Below are 21,121 nucleotides of genomic sequence, written 5' to 3' on the forward strand. Positions count from 1 at the left end.
AAATACATACTATATAAGCCTTCTATCAAACTTTAAAAATTCTCCATAAATCCATTTCCCACAAAACTAAGCAGATATTCATGTATTCTTTGTGGTTTACTTTGGTAACTCAGCTCTTATCATGTGGGTGGATTTAATACTAGCATTGCTATGTTCACTAAACTCTCAAAGCAAGTCCTGCTGCACAGTTCAACTGGAATATCCAACATATCATCAGAAACCACATTATTTCCCCTTCTTACATAAATACCTAAACAGAAAGAACTCCTCTTATTTTTTTAAAACTTTTTTTTGTGTCTTGTAAGGGAATTCAAATGTTTCCAAAAGGACTCAGAGTTGTCTATACTGAATCCAGACTTTAATTCTTTCTTGCTCTTAAAAGCAGCTTTGTAAATTGGGAAAAATGAGATTTTTTTTTTTTTTTTTTTTTTTTTTCTCCGCATACGAAACACAATAAACCAAGAAATATTTCTCAATTATTGCAACTTGTAGCATCAGGAACTGAGGTTGTGAATATATACATGTACATGTGAATGTATCTAACTTGAAAATTTCGCTTCATTTGCAGTTTACCAATAAAGCAAACCGCTGTGTACAGCAAACTGCTGTATTGGGATAACAAACATACATATAAAATCTTTCATAGATGATAGATTTATCAGCTCTCAGGTAAATAAAAAGCAGTTATAACTTTTCTTCACCTAAAGACCACAATGACTTCCTTTTCAGGGTCAGTAATGAATGGAACAATAAAAAAGGATAGAAAAAAATTTCTATTTTATTTTTCCTGAGGTTCTGACTGGATTCCAGATAGAATTAAAAAAAGATGAAAAATACTACATATTTTAAACATCTAGGTCCTTCAAACAAGGAAAACTCTAGGTTGAGCATTGCAAATTTACTGGTTGAATGAATAGTAATTAAAAGCATCTGCTGTTTGAATTGTGATAATTTATTCATCTTATTTCCACAGTATTTCCTTTTCCTGACTTGAAAATAAATTCAGCATCAACATTTGTATTCATTTGGATTTTTCCTATTTTAGACAACAGATAATTTTGTAATTTTTTATGACAGTGCTAGTTTATAAAAGGTACACTTTACATTGGGGTTTTGAAGTGGCTTTCAGGTCTTAGAATTAGATTTTTCCTAATTTTCCATTGTTTTCGACTCTGTTCTTCAAATTTCTGACATGTAGCACTGAAAGACACTTATCTTTCATGGAAAAGCCATAATACTGCTATTTGGAAAAACTTAAAGTATAAAAAATACTTAAGCATATATAAAGTCTCATAAAGCTGAATCAGATTAATTTTCATGAAAGTTTAAAATTTTAAGTTATCAATTGTCCTTAGGTTAGCAATCAGGATGTTTTTGTAATATCCTTCAACTCTGATATCAGCACCTGTGGACCTTGCACAAAATTTAAATTGGATTACAATATAAAGCTATGATTTAACTTTACACCGAATAAATTACACCTTATCCTAAACATTTTCCCTCTGTGCTATTTATATACTTCTTGGTATGCATTTTTATTTAGAGTTTTGAGGGATTTTGTGTGTGTTTTTTCTTTAAAATAATACATTACTTTTATCTCTCCTTGGAGTAACTAATAAAGATAACTAATTTGACAAGCATCCTCTTGCAAAAGTAATGAACTTGCTTTGCAATTTATTCCTCCTCACTATTAAGAAAATTACTTTTTTTCAGAGGAAATAAAGATTTGCTGAAATCTTCCACAAAAAGATATTACTTTCAGCTGCCCCACACAAAGTGGATGGAATATTTTTCATTATTTAAAAACAATTAAATGGCACATCACAAAAAAAGAAATTGTAGGGCTCTACATAAAGTTTCCTCTTCTCTCCTATAGTAAGTGATTTTTCATTATTACTGATTGGACTGGATCTGGCTGGGATGGAGATCATTATCTCCACAGCAACCCATAAAGTCATGTGCTTTGGATTTCAGGCTAAAGAAGCTTTGACAGCAGATCAGTGTCCACAATGCTCACAGTGCACTCATGTTTTCTCTGTTTACCTCTCTGCACCACAACAAACAAGCTGGGATGGGACACAGCCAGCACAGCTGACCAAATGTGACCAAAGTGATACCTCCCCACCATATGACATCATGACAGCATTAAAAATGCTTTAGCTCAGGCAAGAGAGAACGCTTTCTGAGATGGTTCCATGCCTGAAAACATGACTGAGATGGTTCCATGCCTGAAAACTGATCCTAATCAGTTAGCCCTACTGATCCCCTTCAAATAAACATTTTGTAGAAAAGCAGAGGGTAGACATTTGAGTCTACCAATTATTTCACTAATTTGTTTTGCTAAATATGATCCAGACTACACTAAATAAATAAATATAAAGGGAGGAAGATAAAGACAGGCAGAGCTCTAACAGTAAAAAATGTTAAGATGTGCAAAGTAATGCCCTTTAGAAGAATAAGATCAAGTTAACCACAAGAATTCACTTTTAGTTGATGACTTTGATAGCTTCATGAGTACCTTGAGAGGGATCCATAGAGGACAAATGTTGAATCAGCAAAATCACTACAAGAGGCAGATTTTTTTGAGGTTAATAAATAAATAGTGGAAGCCAAAGCCTGAGAAGAAATGATTACTGAAATATTAGGAAAGCAAGGGGTGCCTAAAGAAAGAGAACTTAATCTCAATAATGGCTTAATAACACTTCAGAGTGAAGAAAATGCCCAAAAGGTCAAGCACCATCCAATGAGTTTGTAGAATTTTTTCTCTATTTGATTACAGAAGATGATTGTAGAGATACTTGCATTTGAAAGGGGAGTGGGGAAAAAAAGGTCAAATGAATCTCTAACTTGTTTTGTCACAGCTGCATGCAGGCAGGGTATTTAAATGCCAAGGTGTTGCTTCCTGCCAGTCTTGTAAAATAAACAGTATTGTAAATCAATATCAATGTGAATATATAGTCACATGAATGTCTGCTACATTCCAACTTAAGGCTTCATATCTTGTTTTGAAAGCAGAACCCAAAACTCAGACAATGACAGCCGAAACGTCTCGCAGCCAGACCCAGAAGCACTGCTATAGTAAGCCCAATGGGGTTTACTTGCCCTCCTAAAAAAAAAAACAAAACCAAAAAAGAATCCAAAACCACAACTATCCCAAAGTCCTTATCCAAATAAATCTCTTATATAACTGAGAATTTGGTTGAGTGGTAAAGTATTGATAAACCAAATTTACAATAAGAATAGCATCACAGAGAAGAAAGAAGTCTTTTGGTTGTTCGTTCAGTTTTTTTTTTTTTACTGTGTTATATTAGAGCTAGTCTAGAAATATTATTGTTTCTTCTACAGAAAAAAAAAAAAAAACCACAAGGGCTACAGGACTAGCAGATAGTTATGGCTCTGAAGAGTCACCCAGGCTGAAGAAGCAAAGGGGTAAATGAGTTATGCATATATGATGCAAATGTGCAAGGAAACAAGGTCAGATTTCATAGAATAGGCTGGGTTGAAGGGACCTTAAAGATGATTTTTTTCGAAACCATATGTCATGGTAAGGGAAACCTTCCACTAGGTGTGTACTTATTTCCAGTAAGTATGAAATATATAACATTTAATTCATGCCATAATTCTACATTGTGAAAGACACTGAGTATGAGAGGCTGAATCTAACAGCATTACTAAAAGGTATGCAAGGCTGCATGTCAGGCTTGGAGCAAAGAAAAACACTTTCATTTTAGAAGAAGATGGAACAGATCTTAAGAAACCAGGCTGCATACCTAAGGGATGTTAGTGTCTGCTTCTTGGCTTTGGTTCTTTTTAAAATATAAGTATTTCTATGTCTTTACAAAACAAGCAAAGGAGGGATTATTTGCTTTACATTTATTACTGTACTGTACACAGACAATTCCTCAGTGACTAACAGACATGATTTTATTCAGCTTCACCCAGAGGAACATTTCCTCTTTTGCTGAAATATGACATTCCTCTGTTCAACCAATCTCACAAAGCCTAAAACATAAAGTCTCAGAGACAGATGATCTGATGAGAAGAAGCATTCACAAATCTTGTGTAGTGAGTGCTAGTACTTGACAGTGTCAATACATCTATGCATATGGTGAACTCCCTTGATAAAATCTGAAGACAAGATTCAAAGCCTGCTGAAGTCAATGTACATATTTCCTTTTTCTGCATTTTGTTGGGGTTATAAAATCCTAATTAATACCTTTTTTTAAAAAAATGTTGCTTTTTCTCTTTTCCTATCATCAACACATCTTGGCAATAAGTGGTTTAGTGCTTCTGAATGAAAACAAATGAAGTTCATATTAGAGCAATCTAGAAGTTGACTTAGTTTACATTACAGTGGTGCCCTGCATTGTCACTAAATAATCTCCAAAGGATGATTCACCCCCTCTTTAACATCTATCTCATGACACACTGGAGGTCCTTATGAACGTCTATTGATTTTATAAAGAATTTCCCCAACTGCAATGGACAGGATAACAGTCTTATCTTTTCTGTCATTTAATTACAATATCATCTGTATACTTATGTTTTAAATACATGTGTGATAACAATCTATGATCTTTCCTTCAGAGAGCATAAGGGTGCAAAAGTCATATATATGTGAAAGTTGCATATTCTGGTGTAGCACATGGGATGAACAAAACCTGGACACTGCTCACAACTAGTTTATGGGAATCTTACTCTGGCCACTCTGATGCAAGTAGTTCTGCAGGTTATCTTGCAAGTTTTAAATTAATGATATACTTTTAAGTCTTCTAACATACACTGTGCATTTGAATATTGATGATTTAAAATATGTAAATAGAAACAGCTGAATGAAAGCCACCAGAGAAACATCAACCACGAGAACTCTGTTGCATAAAAATTAGGTATATGAAGGGCATAGCATTTTTTACTATAAATGAAATCAGTTGCTTTGAACAGATACAAATAGTCAAGAGTAATTACAAAGTAATTAATTAAATAGTGGCTTAAAAGTGAAAGTCACATAGCACTACTGCATCTGACACCTTTCCACAAGCTGGAGACTAAAAGAGCATTATTTCAGTTTTGAAAGAAATCATGAATGGTCTAGAGCAGTTCGTTCATTCTCATGATAAAGAGAGGTGACATCATGCACATAGTGCTTCAATCTTCAGGTATTTTTCTACCAAAAGAATAGATTAATATATTATTGCATTGCTCTAATACCACCTGATTTTCTTCTTATTTCTTCTTCTTCTTAATTCATAAGTGATAGATGTGGGGATCACAACAAGCTCTGTTGTTCACAGGCAATCTCTCTGAGTGCTAATGCCCTTATGAATAGGAAAAAGCAATAAAAAGAAATTAATGCATCTTTTTGCAAAACCCAAAAAGGCATAAATAAAAGGAGACTGCCAGCATATGTGGTCTCCCAGAAATGTCCTGGAAGGCAGGGGAGGACAGAGATCATCCTTCAGTTACAACTGTCTGAAATGGCTGCTGTATGGGAAATCAGAAGCTGAATGGGATGCTAGCTTGAAGTTTGTATTAAACTGACAGAGTGTAGGTTTGCATCAAATATTAGGACAAAGTTCTTCCCTGTGAGGGTGTTAAGACCCTGCCACAGGTTGCCAAGAAAAGCTGTGTTTGCCCCATCCTTTGAACTGTTGAAAACCAGGCTGGACAGGGCTTAGAGCAACATGGTCTAGTGGAAGTTATCCCGTGGCAGGTGGGTGAGCTGGATAATCTGTAAGGACCCTTCCAACCCAAATCAGTCCATGATTTCATGCATACAAAACACTGAAATAGGAGCTCTGACATGAACCAGATAAAGAACTGCACTACTGAAAGATGCTAACAGTTTCCAAGATTCAAACAAAAGGACTTCCCTTCAAGGTCTGTTAGATATGGTGGTGCTCAAAGATACATGATGAAAGATGGACATATATGAATACACACACACACGGAGTGAGACCCATTTTATTTAGTTGTAGCTATTGATGACAGGGCATGGACATCTTCCAGTAGACCAGGCTGCTCCAAACCTCATCCATCTGGTCTTGAACACTTACAGTATATAACTCAATATACCACTGATGCAAAATACTATGTCTGTAAAATGGAGAAATCAAAACACCAGTTATTGTACTTTTTTTACACAGCCTCTGGATATATCTAAGGGCTTGAATGTTTTTAACTATGCACTCAAAACACAAAAACAGTAGCCAGGACACGCTAATGATTACTGCTGTCATGTATTTATAAAAGCTTAAAGGCTTGTTAGTAAAATACTTGTTTCCTATGACATAGGTGAACTGAAACTCCATATGAGCTGAGAGTAATTAGAGCTTAAGGTATCTGATGGAAACTCTGGCGGCTGTCCAGCTCTCTAGGATTTGAAAAGCAGCAAAACTTTCACCTGGAACAAAGAAAAAAATACCATCACTGAAGTATATGAGAGAAAAAGTGGGGTGGGGTGCCACACACAGTTCTGGAATAACAAAATACAAAAAAAACCCCAGTACTTCAAGAATATTTCATACAAGGAGAAAGGGTAAACTAACTTCATTTCAGCACAAGTGGCAGGAAGAAATTATTTCTTTATTCTTCCTTATCTTTTCTATTTCAGAAACCCTAAATAAACTGAGAACAAATTATTCAGGCTTCAAGCTCTAACTCATTAACTGTAACAAAAAAATCTCAGATAATAGATAATTAAAAAATATATAAATAGGACCAGGTACATGTTAGTCTTACAGATCTTGACCTGACAGTGGCAAGAAGGGGAACAATTAAATTAATTTTTTAATTTGTGTGTTATATTTGGTCCCATTATTAAAGCAATTTCATAGGAAAGCCTAAATATGAGTGCCATAACTTACATTTATAAAAAAATCCCAGACTTTACAGTGTACCACACAGAGATTTGGTATTTAGTAAAATAGAAAAAATATTTTTATATTTATATAAAATACAAAACATATAAAATATTCTTTCAGCCTCCCCCCCCCAAAAAAAAAAAAAAAGAAAAAAGGGATAAAAAAGAAAAAAAAAAGAAAAAAAAGGAAAAAAGAGAAAAATAAGAAAAAAGAGAAAAGCATTCTATTAATTTCAGGAAGATATCACTAAGATTGTTTTTACTCAATATAATCAAATGCTGTGTAAGCTGGGTTTTTTCTTCTCTCTCAATGCCATTAATAGAGTTTGAAATATGTTTTCATTGTACAGCAGCTGTATCAACTCTTTGTTCTTTTGGTGTACTGTTTCTACATTTGAGGATTGCGAGTAAAACATTAATGAGGTAAACAGAGTGCAATGAGTTCCATTGTGCTTCACAAACAAATGAGCTGCTATATTTAACTCTTTGAGATTGTTCTGGGAATTTGTTTTGAGGAACATATACCTCTGGAAATTGCTTCCACAGATTTTCAGCAGAGGTACTGTGCCTAAGTTTAACTACTTGTGTTAAGACATATAATACTGTGGAGAATCATTTACTTATGGAGATCGAACATGTTTGTTTCACAGTGGAATTACTCTTTCACTCTTTGATGCACTGCACCACCTTCTGCTGCCTTCAGAAGTCTATTACATTTCCAGATCTTGATTCTAAGTTTCTAGGTTTAGCTACAGTTTACCTTTCCCAAATCTGTCTTAAAATGAGTGCATGGTCATGGGATATGTGTATCAATTGGCAGAGAGTCTATACTTACACGTCTTATAACTTAAGGTTAAAAAATTTAAGGTAATACTATAACTATTGGGGAGTTATGCATTCAAAAATATTCTCTTGCAATGTTATCTTGCACAGAAAATATGGCAATGTAATTATACAATATACAATATAATATACAAATTGAAATAACTTTAACACCTGTTAACTGGTAGATGGGCAAATATTTAAGTAAAACATGAGATAAGGATGGGATATTAAGCAGCTGAGTTAGGTGAGAAACACTTTCCTAGAAGAAGTAGTTATATACCTAAATGAAAGGGAGGGCAGGAAGTAGGAGAGAGAATTCAAAGGCTGCACTACTTGTTTGTTTAATTGTTTTGGGCCTTTGATATAAAAAAGACAGAGAAGACACTGATAGGAGAAGGAAGAGAATACATGATAGGAGAAGGAAGAGAAAGGTTACTGGAGGAAATTAAAAGCAGTTTGGTACTACTAAGGCACATGTAATATTTTGTTTCTATTATTACTATTATTATTATTATTATTATTATTATTATTATTATTATTATTGTTGTTGTTGTTGTTGTTGTTGTTGTTGTTGTTGTTGTTGTTGTTGTTGTTGATGTTATTATTTAATAATAATAATCTATTCTATAGTTTTTAATAATGATGATGAGATTATGATGATGATAGTGATGATGATTATGTTGTCAGTAGTAAAGAAGTTTAACTGGTAGTGCTAATTAAATCTATTTAACATGAAATTATGCTAGCTGATTTGCTCAGTAGGTTTCTTGGATTATTTAAGATTACCTTTACTCTTGTCGTAGAGAACAGCCTCCTCCTCACAAATCACTGGTGAGAAAGCCAGATAGCAATACTGGAGAGTGGAGGAACAGGGGAAGAGAATAATTCATAATATGTTATATTGAGTTTGGTCACATCCTGAATATTATGTTCACTTCTGATCTCCAGAGTACAAGAAAGACAAGTAATTACTGGAGAGGGTCCAGATGGGCCAACGCAAAGGTGATGAGGGGTCTGAAGCATGTCTCATGGGGAGAGATTGTAGGACCTGAGCTTGTTTAGTCTAAAGAAGAGAAAACTGAGAGGGAATTGTGTTAATGAACATAAACATCCTGAGGTAATGTGCCCAGAGGAAGGTGCCAGACCCTTTTCAGTGATGCCCAGCAACAGGATGAGGAATAATGGCCATAAAATAAAACCCAAGAAGTCTCATCTCAACATAAGGAAGAACTTCTTTACCATGCAGGTGGCAGAGCACTGGAACAGGTTGCCCAATAAAGATGTAGAGTCTCTGGAGATATTCAAAACCCACCATTGCCTTGGCGTGGCAGAAGGGTTGGATCTGCAGAGATCCCTTCCAACCCTAACTATTCTGTGATTTTATGGTATTTTGTTTCAAAATATTAGCTACTTTTTTCCTCTAGAGATGATAAGGACATGAATATAAAACTGAAGAAAGTTAGTGTAGATAACTCATATGTTAGGCAAACTACAAAACAGCAACATGGTGGAAATAGCACTCTGAGACAGACCCTTAAGGACTCAGATATTCTGAATTACTTTTAAAAAGGGACTGGTTAATTCTGTATTGGGGAAAAGATATCAACTGTTGCATGATACTTCACTGTACTTGTACTCAGGGCTCTAATGAATCACCTATGGCTGCCTAAATATAAGCATAAAGTACTTAAGACACTTCTCAATACTGCCATTACAGGAGTGGAAGAAAAAGCCTTTAAATTTAATCTAATCTTACTTCTCCTGCAACAGAGACATTATATCTTCCCTTGTTTGTTTGGCACCGGCCCTCATAGTTAGAAAGTACTGGCTTTAGAAAAGAAGTGCCAAACTCTTCTGATGAGAGATAATTCTTCCCCCTAACCATTTGCTTAAGAGAAAACCAGGATCAATGGATACAACAATGGGGCATTGTTTACCTTGTTCGGTTGAATCTCCAGCCTGATGGGTTTCAAATGTTTAAGCTTAGAGTTTCAAATTAGATGGAGGACTTGCTGAGTTCTCTTTTGCACATAGACTTGGAGAAAAGTCAGGCTTTTATAGTCACTCTCTATCATCGGACTGTGAAGGAAGACCATAGTATGGTAATATTATTATACAATTTTGTACATCAGACATTTGTAAAATATTTTACTCTTTGTAAAGTTTGTACATTAATAATTTTACATACAAACATCTTGTGAAACCAACCATTTGTTATTATTCTTATATGACTCTATTTTTATGCCTGATTTCTTATAAGAACAGGTAGTAACTCATTAATTCAGTGCTTTTCTACCATCAAATCACATGACACGAGATTAAATATTTGCAAACTTGTTGGTGATAGAAAGTGAACCCTCAGTTTTCTGCTGATATTACAATGGCAGATATTGGGCAGATATTAGGAGGAGTGGGTGATATGCCAGAGGTTTGTGCTGTCATCCAGAGGGATGGAGAAATGGGTTGACATAAAAATTACCTAGTTCAAGAAATGCAAACTCCTGAAGCTGGGAACAACAACCCCAGGCATCAGTGTATACTGGGACCACCCAGCTGGAAAGCAGCTCTGCTAGAAGTCCAGTTGGATTAGATGGTAATCTTCAGTAAGGTTGCTAAAGTAAGCGCCCAACAGTAATAAAATGGTAAAATGGCAGAATTTGGAGTAATAGTCTGTGACAGTGTTCACAGGGGTCCAAGGAAGAGGGAAGAGATGAGGATCTGACTCCATGTTTCAGAAGGCTTGATTTATTATTTTATGATACATATTATATTAAAACTATACTAAAAGAATAGAAGAAAGGATTTCATCAGAAGGCTAGCTAAGAATAGAAAAAGAAGGAATGAATAACAAAAGCTTGTGTCTCGGACAGAGAGTCCGAGCCAGCTGACTGTGATTGGCCATTAATTAGAAACAGCCCTATGAGACCAATCACCACCTGTTGCATTCCACAGCAGCACATAACCATTGTTTACATTTTGTTCCTGAGGCCTTTCACCTTCTCAGGAGAAAAAATCCTAAGGAAAGGATTTTTCAGAAAATATCATGGCTACAATGGTCCAAACTTTAAAATTTCTTTTGGGGGGGCAGGGTGTGTGCATGTGTGTGTATATGATATGAGGTTGGTATTATTAAATACATTACAGAGTTTCTTCCCTACCCCTTCTGGAATTTTATACATGAAAAATACATTGCGGCATTTGCTCAGATTTGTAAATCTGCTGGTAACATTTGAAATAAAGAAAAGCTTTAATGTTTATAATGTATTTATATGAAAGTATTTATAATGACTTATAAACACATATCTCTAAATACAAGAAACTATATGATTAGTGTTACAAACAGAATAAATACAACCTCCTTTAATGCTACAGTACTTAGGCATTTTTTATTCCCTTGACAGCTCTTTCCTTTTTAGGTTAATCTCCCAAAACAGTCAGACAACTGGGTTCTCTCTGTATTTCATTAGAAGCATTAGGTTTTCCCTTGGATTTATTAAAAGCTGGATATATTTCACTGAGAATTACTAGATTTACTATTTATAGGAACTGATATTTCAAAATTGTAAAACAAAACTCAAGGTTGAAATATGTACTTAGGAAAGTACATGTTATCCGCATAAAAACTTCAAGACAGGAGAGAGGACCTGCTTTTCTACTTCTTTTTGCTTTTTCTTTAAAAAGCAATGAGATAGATCAAACCAAACCCATGAAAGACAAAAAATGAAAAGAAAAATTCCTATATTGTTAGATTAGCAATCAGTTATATTCCGAAGTATATGCATGAACAAATCTCTCCCTTGTCTATAGTACTAATTTTATTGAACAAAGAAATGCTTAAGTGATAACCCAGTATTATAGTAAATGTAAAATATAGACAAACACATAAAGCTGTGGTCTTTCATGGGCAAATGTTAAACCTTTACAGTTGCCTTCAGAACTAAATGGGAGAGAAAACTTTGAATACAAAACCCACTTATTCTCTCATCAGTGATACACAGTGGCATTTTTCAGGAAGATAAGCATAACGAAAAAAAGTTAGTGAGGTTTTCCGTGAAAAATAGTGCCTTTGTTCAATGGCATAATAGCTGAAAAATAACAGTTATGTAGAACATCAAGAATACTTTGTGTTTTTAGTGAAAATTACAAAGCTGATTTAAGAGTACTCTCAAATAAGGGAATGAGCTAATACATTAACTTTACTGATGGTTTCCTCTACCGATAGACAGTGTGGGATATGGTTCTGTCAGACAAATGCCAGAGGGGCAGCAGAAAAAAGTCTTAAACACTTTTATATCAGTCTAGTTTTCAGTCTACTCACTTTCTACCCATGAAAACTTCACATGCCTCCCCATTTTAACTTCAGTGGAGTAGTTACATTGAGGTATAACCAAGTATAAGTAGATATATGAAATGTGTATATATGTATAGACATACAATGTATAGACATGTATAAACATGAAGTATGTATAGCCAAGAGCTAAAGAGAACAGATACAATCTTTCTTAGGTGTAATGTGATTTTGTCTGAGTCAGAATGCTTAAAATACAATTCCATGTATCTGTTGTCATCTATTTTAAGAAATTGGAATAACGCTTTTTAATTAAAAAAATTATTCCCACCTTTCAATGATTAAACATGAAGTATTGCTCCTCTTACGTGTGATAACTCAGCATATTCCTCCGGATGTCCAGAGTTGCTGAGGATCCCATTGGGGAGCTCGGAGACCCTGGCATTCTGCCCGGAACACCTGGTGGCTTGATTTTGATCCTTCCAACGAATTGCCAGCTTGGCATGGGGATGTGAAAGCCACACAGGTTTGAATGGAGTAAAAACAAGGTGTTCACAGGGTGAAAATGCAGGTTTTAGGATTTTTTGGTATGGGGGTTATGGGGACAAGATGGAGGAATCAGGGTGTGTTCTTTCTTCTTCTTGTTCTTCATTTTCTGCTGTGATGTTGGCACTTGGGGATTGGTTTAGAATAGAAGTGCACTGTTTAACATAGGTGATGGGTATTGGGAATTAAAAGTAAATATTATATACGTAGTTCATAGTATAAAAAGATGACACCGCCTCAGGGGCGGTCAGAATGCCTTTGACTGCCTTGCTGAGCAGATCTCGGCTGGGCAAAAAGAAAATTTTGTAGATAAGAAATAATAAACAACCTGAAGACCGAAACAGCGAGAGTTCAGACTCATTCTTCAAAAGCGCAGGCTGCCTCAGAACCATCCCACACATCTCGGGGCAGAGACAGACAGCCGACCCGAGACTTATGCAACGAGAATCAAGTATTAACTGCCAAGAGCAGAAAATTAACTTGCTATTAATAATTCAAGATATATAATTTTGCTGTTGTTGTACTTCTAATAGGAGGGCATAGATTTAAAGCACTTTATCCAGTCTCTTGTTCATCTTCCTCAGTTACCTCCTTTTTATATTCATCTCACAGCTATTCAAATAACCACTGTTTTACATATTGGTTTTAGAGAATCTAGCCTGCTCTTAGAGGAACATTTCAATAGACTTTAGTGCCATGTTTCACTGCACAGGATTTGAATGTTTTCACATAAATTAGTTGGGGTTTTTGTTTGTTTGCTTGTTTTTTTAAATAGGTACTTGCACTGAAATAATTCAGTTCTTTTAAAGGAAAGACTGCAATATGGTAGTTCAGATGGAGCATTTGTAAAATTTTTCTTCTAGGCAGTATTTAGGATTATTTCAATCTCTGCTTTTACAACTATCTCTTCTATTGTTTCTATGTAAATGCCAGTAGATATGACATGTGGGGAGACATATTCATGGCATACTACCAAGCAGTTTTCATACTCTGAATAAGAGACACACTGATCTTCACTGAAAAAAAAAAAAAAACCAACCAAAACCAAAAAGCATAATTATACATTCAGAGGGCATTAGCAATTCTGCAACACGTCCTCTCTAACTATGAGTCAAATTTCATGTGGTTTTCACTACATAAAGTCTGTAGTAAATCAGATCCTATTTGAAAACAAAGTTGTGAAAGCAGCTTATATCAGGGTGAGACTATAATGCCATTTTTGCGTATATTGAGTGGAAATCTGAAAAGGTTGAAATGTTTCTTAAACACATAGAGGCTTTGGTATTTGGCTTTGCTCTGTGTTACCGCCTCAAAATATATGAAAGAGAAAATTCAAGGGACTGAATTCACCTTTTTAATTATGACAACATATTATATGCAACATGAAAATCAGAACAGAACTAAACTATTTCAAATTAACATAAACATTTATTTTCCAAAGCAAGAGAATCTTAAGCAATCAAAACAATGGTGAGCTGACATTCCTTCATTGTTCCAGATCTTGAAAATACGATGCTCCCACAAGCTTTTAAAATAGTTCAGTATTTACTTCTTTGCATTACTCTGATGTTCCATTGAAATGACTCTTCTAAACTGAGCAGGTCTATACAGTCACACTGTTAGCAGATTTGTTCCTTATCTTACCTAAACAGGTTTTAAGGAATGACACATTCCATATGGATTTCTTAGGTTTCTTTCACCCTTCATTCTCCATTTCTACAAGCAGAGGGAATCCGTTCCTGAAAAATAAGATTATTTAGAATAGGTAAAAAAATTTATCCACCCCCTCTGCTTTGCTTTGCTGAGACCCTGCCTGTAGTGCTGTGTTCAGCACTAGGGTCCTTATTATAAAAAGGATCTAGATTTGTTGGAGCAAGTCCAGAGGAGGCCACAATGTGGGTCAGAGAGCCACAGCTCCTCTGTTATGGAAACAGGCTGAGAGAGTTGAGGGATGTTTAGCCTGAAAAAGTGGCTCTGGGGAAACCTTAGAGCCCCTTCCAGCACCTAAAGGGGCTCACAAGAACTAGAGAGGAACTGTTGGCAAGGGCATGGAGTGACAGGACGAGGAGGAATGGTTTTAAATTGTCAGAAGGCAGGGTTAGATTAAATATTAGGAAAATATTCTTCAGTGCAAGGGCGGTATCAGGCACAGGATACGCAGGGAAGCTGTGGTTGCACCATTCTTGGCATTGTTCAAGGCCAGGTTGAATAGGCCTTGGAGCAACCTGGGATACTGGACTATGTCCTTGCCCATGGCAAAGGGGTGGAATTAGATCTTTGAGTTCCCTTTTAACACAAACCATTTGGTTGTTCTATGATTCCATGAACTGCTGAGTTAACTTTCCATGCTCTTGACAATTTTCAGAATTTCTGTTAGCCTTTTTTTTTTTTTTTAAACAAAATAAAGCAATGAAAACAGTTAACATCAGTGACTTTCTGGATTTGGAGAACAGTCTGCAATATCAAATTTCTGTAACACTAAAAACTCTGGAGAATGTTAGTACAATTTCTGTTTTCCCAGAATGCCATTTGTGGTTAGTTATTTGAGGTATATATATATATATTTAAATATTTGAAGTATATCCCTTTCTACCTCTCTTTCTGTCTTCTTTAAAACATGCTGTGGAACAATCCATCTCAGAGACACCTCCATTAGCAGAGTGCAGCCTATGTGCCATATTGGATACACATGATTATAGGTGAGCTGTTCTTCCTTTAAAATAAAGATACATGAAGATGGCATAGGTCTCTTGGTGCTATCTTTCAATTAAAAAATAATCACAGCATGGTATTGAGTTAAGAGAAAGTTTCCTTTTGAGGCCTGTTTAATTCATCGTTATACATGATTCTTAATATTGGAAGATATTTTGCTAATCTGTGCAACAAAACAGCAAAGGAAAATGTAACTCTTCATGAAGGCAGAGGAAGACATGACAAAAAATACAACTGAAGGTACAAAGTATACAAGCAAAGGTACAAAAAAACCTCTAAGAGAACAATGTTTCCCATCTCCCTTCTTCCCCTTCCATTGTAAGAAAGTGTGATAATGGTTTCATGACACATCTAAGTATCTCTCCTTCCAGGCGTGGGCGTGTCTTGGCCCTTCATACGAATTGCTATCACCCTGGAAGGTATTTGAGAAAGCAAGATGGAGACAGGCAGTTCCTACTGCTTTACTATAGTAATTTTTACATCTGAAACGTGGTATTTTGAACCCTGTGGCTGGATTAAAGCCTATGATAACAGGATTGCTGTTTTTCAATGAGTCTCAGCAATTTGAGATCTTAAGCAGCTGGCAATGTGCAAAACTCTTGATGTGACACTGATAATAAAGTTTTCATACTGCTGCTTATGGAATTGTTGGTACAGTACTCTCATTATAGCACTGCATAGCAACTAATCTGAGACCTTACTTCTCCACGGACATCCTACTACTCTTAAATATGCCATATTTTCTGTACCTGACAGGTAGGATTTACATTAATTTCTTCCTAGAGTCTGATATCCATGATCTTAAGTTAGATGATAAGGTCTGGTAAAGCTCTAACAAAAATAGTGTATATTTTTGCTATGCTGGCATCCAAATGGAGGGATAGAAAAAGGCAGAATATGGCCAAATGCTGATATTCACACAAGGAGGTAATGTCAAGCATTCCTGTTGTCCAGGTACTCTATTCCCTGGGAAACAGAGGTGATGCCAATAGGTGGATTGGCCTGTTAGGACAGTAGAGTGGAAGGGTGAGAAAGCAAAGGAGGAAGGCAAATGCAGAATTAATAGATAGTTTGGCAGATGTAACTAAACAAATTTATGTCAATGCAAATTTTCATTCCCACAAGAATACATTATCTGAGTTACAGATATGTGAGTTCAGTTGTAGACTGGAATAGTATCATGTGCACTGCTGTAAATCACGTACACAAGCCCATAACTCCTTCAATTATTATCTCCTTTAACTGAGGCATGAAATAGCCAGGCTTTCAAAGGCAAGCCCAATTAAGAGTAGTACCATAGGAGGTGATCTGTCAATCCTCCACTCCCCTGCTAATACACAAAACCTCAGAAACACCAATACTAAGAAGCATGCTTTCTGAGTGAGATGGGTCACTGTCTTCTCTTGTGCAGATGTAACATGAGCTAATCTACTGCTATAGATGTTGCCCGATAGATGAAGGACACAAAACTCGGATAAGTTTTGTGCGGTGCTTTATTTAAGGGCCCGGGAGCCTGTGGACTAGCGTCCTAAGTCAGAGCCCCAAACTTCATGTACAGGTGCTTCCCTTTTATATGATTTGCATACATGCGATTCACAACAAGGTCTCCAAGACACAGTTCCCCTTGCCTAGTGACAGACCCCTTGTGATACATTCCTTAGCTCACAAACAGAATCATAAATCTTCTGCTTATCTTATTGTATGCTGCCTCCAGACAGGTTAGCATTCTTACTTTCCTACACTGGTTTAAATATTTATTAAGTTCCTAAGACTACCTGCTAAGTTACACACGAAACCCAACACATACTATCAACGGCTACAAAACTGTTTTAACAAACCAATTCACACACAACTCATAACTAAACTGTAATTAAACGTTTTGCAAAATTTCATTTCTTTTTCCAACATAGAGAGATCTCTCCCTACAGTGAAAACCAGATTTAAAACATGGAGCAGTAGGCTCAAATACGTACATAGTGAAGACCAGTGAAGACCACTGCCAGCTATAAATCCATTAGAAAGGGACTGTAACCTTGTCTGAAATCTGCCAGTCTGAATTTGTTCCTCTGGGAATTGCTGACCACCATCTGGCATGAATTTCAGCAGAAGCCAGAACCCTTTATTCCCCTCATGGTGCCCCTATGCCCACCTCTTGCAGGGACTAAATGTGCCTATTCCTTGTGTATGCCAAGGCAGCTCCTTGTTTCATTTTTACCATGTACACTGCAATTTCTCATTAGTTAGAAGAATACTAGTATTTAGCCTTTCCTAATTTTCTATTCACTGTGCTAAACCCTTGTTCCGGATTGCAATGCAAGATGTATGCCATTACCATCTGTATGGGAGATTATCTTTTGTCAAGTGGGCAGTTTGCCTTATCTCTCTCTTTGAGTGACCACAATCACTCCTCCATAGGGAGGGGACATCTGTTGATAATAGGCTATTGAATATCACTGCATGACTGATAAGAACTATAACATCCCATTGTGAGATGATCCACTCAGAGGGAGGAGCCAAGCATTACTACCCAGATATAATCCAGAGGTTTTGAGACACAGCACGGCTTTCTCCACTGGATTTCCCAGAGGAACAGCAGCTGCCTCTTCTTCCACTGGATCTTTGGAGGAAGAATACATCCTTCTCTACAGGACCCCCTGCTCCAACAGAAACACCCCTGACATTTCAGGAGGACTACAGCCGCATTTTCACTTGGACTGAAACCAACACTGTGACCCACAGGGTGTCAGGTTGGGTTCTGACTCTGTCAGTGTTGTTCTAGTATACTGCATTGTTTATTTTATCCTTTTAATGTTCTTCCCTATTAAAGAATTGTTATTTCCTGCTCCCCTATTTTTTTGCCTGAGAGCCCCTTAATTTACAATGTATAGCAATTCAGAGGAGTGGGGAGGGTTTACATTCTCCATTTCAGGGGAGGCTCCTGCCTTCCTTAGCAGACTCTTTCCAAACCAAGACAACCCTGCTACTTTTATAAGCACATATACTGCTGTTTACACAGTACAATTTCCAAAATACAGCCAAAGCCTCATATATTCAGATTATATATTCTGTGATTGATATACTTCTCCAAACAGCTCATCTTTCACTGTTTTACAGAAATAAAGTTAGAAAAATCAAAGTGTCATTGCTCATTATGAGGAAATGGATATCCCTACAAATTGTGCAATATCAGTGAAGGTTGCAAAGCTATTCACGGGCACCAAAAAAGCAGCAAATTAACAACTGTACACCAGCATATCTTGGAAAACCTTAGATTAAATTTTGTCAGTGTTAATGACTTACCATTTCAATGTCAAATGAAACTAGTATTATTTGTAGCTAAGTACTACTACAATAATTGCCCCCATATAGCCACACATGTAATGTTTGAACTTCCCCTTTTTCCTAATCATCATGAATGTCATATCGGAGCATATACATAAGACCTGTATACCTTTCAAAGTATTATCACCATTAAATCTTTAGGTACCTCTGATTTAAATATAACAGTGAAATGACAGGTAGTTTAATTGTTTAATACCTTTTAGAATTCAATCCACAGTAAGTTAAAATTTAATAATCACTGTGAGAGTATGTTTAGGTTATTCTAGAATCAGTTACTCCTTAAAACTATAGACTACGTATGTTCCTACTCCTAGTAGTTCCATGCTCTGGAACTGATTTAAAAGTCAACAACAGAAATACAACCAGCTTAAACAAATTGTTTCATACAAGTAAATTCTATCACAAGCAATAAACACAATAGTAATGGAAAAAGTGATAAGTAGACTACGTGAGAAGTAAATGTTTAGATTAACACATTATAAGGTCAAGAAGTTTAGGTGTCTGGGCAGTTACATAATATAAATCACAGCATTTTACCTATTAAATCTTGCAGTTAGATTAGTGTCCTAAGCCATGGAATTCTAAAAAAACAGCTAAGAATTGGAGTTACCATATGGGATTTTAACAATCAAATTGAGAAACATATCTTAATGGAAAAATTCACCCCATGATGGAAGACATACAGAAATCAAACTGTAAGTAGAACAATAGGACACCTAAACTATTCCAGTGTAACATATAAGGGAACTTTTTCCACGTGAGTATATACAGAAGGAAATAGGAATCTTTATATACAGAATGGATGGTTTAGATGTGTAAATATGACCTTAGAAAGTTACTAATTTTGCAAATACATTTTATAAGTCTCACATGCAAATATTAGTTTCTGTACAGTTAGTAAGTGCATACAGAAGATTTGATGGCACCACATGAGCAGACATTTTAAAACTTAATTGGTTTCATATAGATCTGATGTCCAGGAAATCAGATCTGGCTACACCTTAGATAAAGAAACATCTGTTGCATGAATCAACATTTTTTCTCCTTACTTTTCAGTTTTCAATGACACAATTTATGGAAACATTAATTTAAAAATGTAATTTAAAAAGATTTTTTCCTGGTAACTTACATGAAAATTTTAAATTCAAAATAACTTCCACTATTATTATTTTATAAGCTTTATTATATAAACATTCCTTGAGAAGACCAATCTATAGCTTATATATTACACTACATTATATTACAGCTACATATAGAGTTTTATTCTTTAATTGTTCTATTAAGCAATACATAAATTTCTGTCATCAAGACAGAATATGATTAATACATGCATTAAAGAATTTTATTGATTTTTATACGTTATACATATAGCTATACCTGACAGAAATATCCTTTATTTAAATACAAAATAAAGGTAGGTGTTTTATATTAAGCCATTGGCACCAATAACCACAAACTGAGAAATTTTTTTATTGAAATGAGTGAGAATGATGCATTCTTCAATGGTGTTATTAACCATTTATTTAAAAAGTTTCAAGTAAACAGCACAAAAATTAGCCAAATTTGTAATGAAAGACAGTCCTCCATGCAACAGCTGAGTTTATCCTGTGCAGGTTACATCACTGTTCTCTGAGGAAGTTCTGTAGGTATTAAGAGTATAGTTATATTTTCCTGTTTGTTCATGCTTATCACCTTTTCTCCTTCCCCTAGCTGCTGTATAAACACTACCCCAAGGATACCTAAGCAGCTGCAGAAATACTAAGATGTCTGTCAACATGTAACTTCTGTTCATCAACAGCCAGAGATATACTGTAGAAACCTAAGCTCCATCATTACTGAGAACCTTTATGGAAGTTAGATGCAATCAACTGAGCCCGGAAATTATTACATGCAAATATTGTCATGTTTAAAATGGAAAAAAAAAGCTATACTTTGCAACTCAGTTTTTAATTTCTTCCTATGGAGAAAACTCAATAACTAACAAATCAGCTTCCAAAGATAAGGATAATTTTAGTGTTTCTTAAAACGTAACATAATTGTTCAGTGTATCTGTATTTGGAGTCAGTATATACAGGCTCATGGGCAAATGCAAACATGCTTTCTATGAAGGCATAAATTATAAATACAGGTAAGTATAAATAGTAAGGTTTCTCTTGCATTTAAACACAGACAATAATATGCAATTTTAATAAGAGGATCACAGTGGCTAAGCAAGACTGAAAGAGCAATCATGTAGCACTTTTTTGTATACTACTACAGTTAAAGAGGTGTCATGGTTTAAAAACCCTGCCAGAGGCCAAGCCCCAGGCAGCTGCTTGCTTACTGCCCCACCAGTAGGACTGGGAAGAGGATTGAAATGGTAAAAGCCAGAAAACTCATGGGCTGAGATACAGACAATTTAAGAGGGAAAGCAAAACCCATGCTCACAGGCAAAACAAGGAATCAATCCACTGCTTCCCAAGGGAATGCAGTTGTTCAGACATCTCCTGGAGAGAGGGCCCCATCACCTGTAATGGTGACTTGGGAAAAAAAAAAAGTTATCACTCCAA

This window comes from Zonotrichia leucophrys, chromosome Z, assembly GCF_028769735.1.
Source record: "Zonotrichia leucophrys gambelii isolate GWCS_2022_RI chromosome Z, RI_Zleu_2.0, whole genome shotgun sequence".
Taxonomy (NCBI): domain Eukaryota; kingdom Metazoa; phylum Chordata; class Aves; order Passeriformes; family Passerellidae; genus Zonotrichia; species Zonotrichia leucophrys.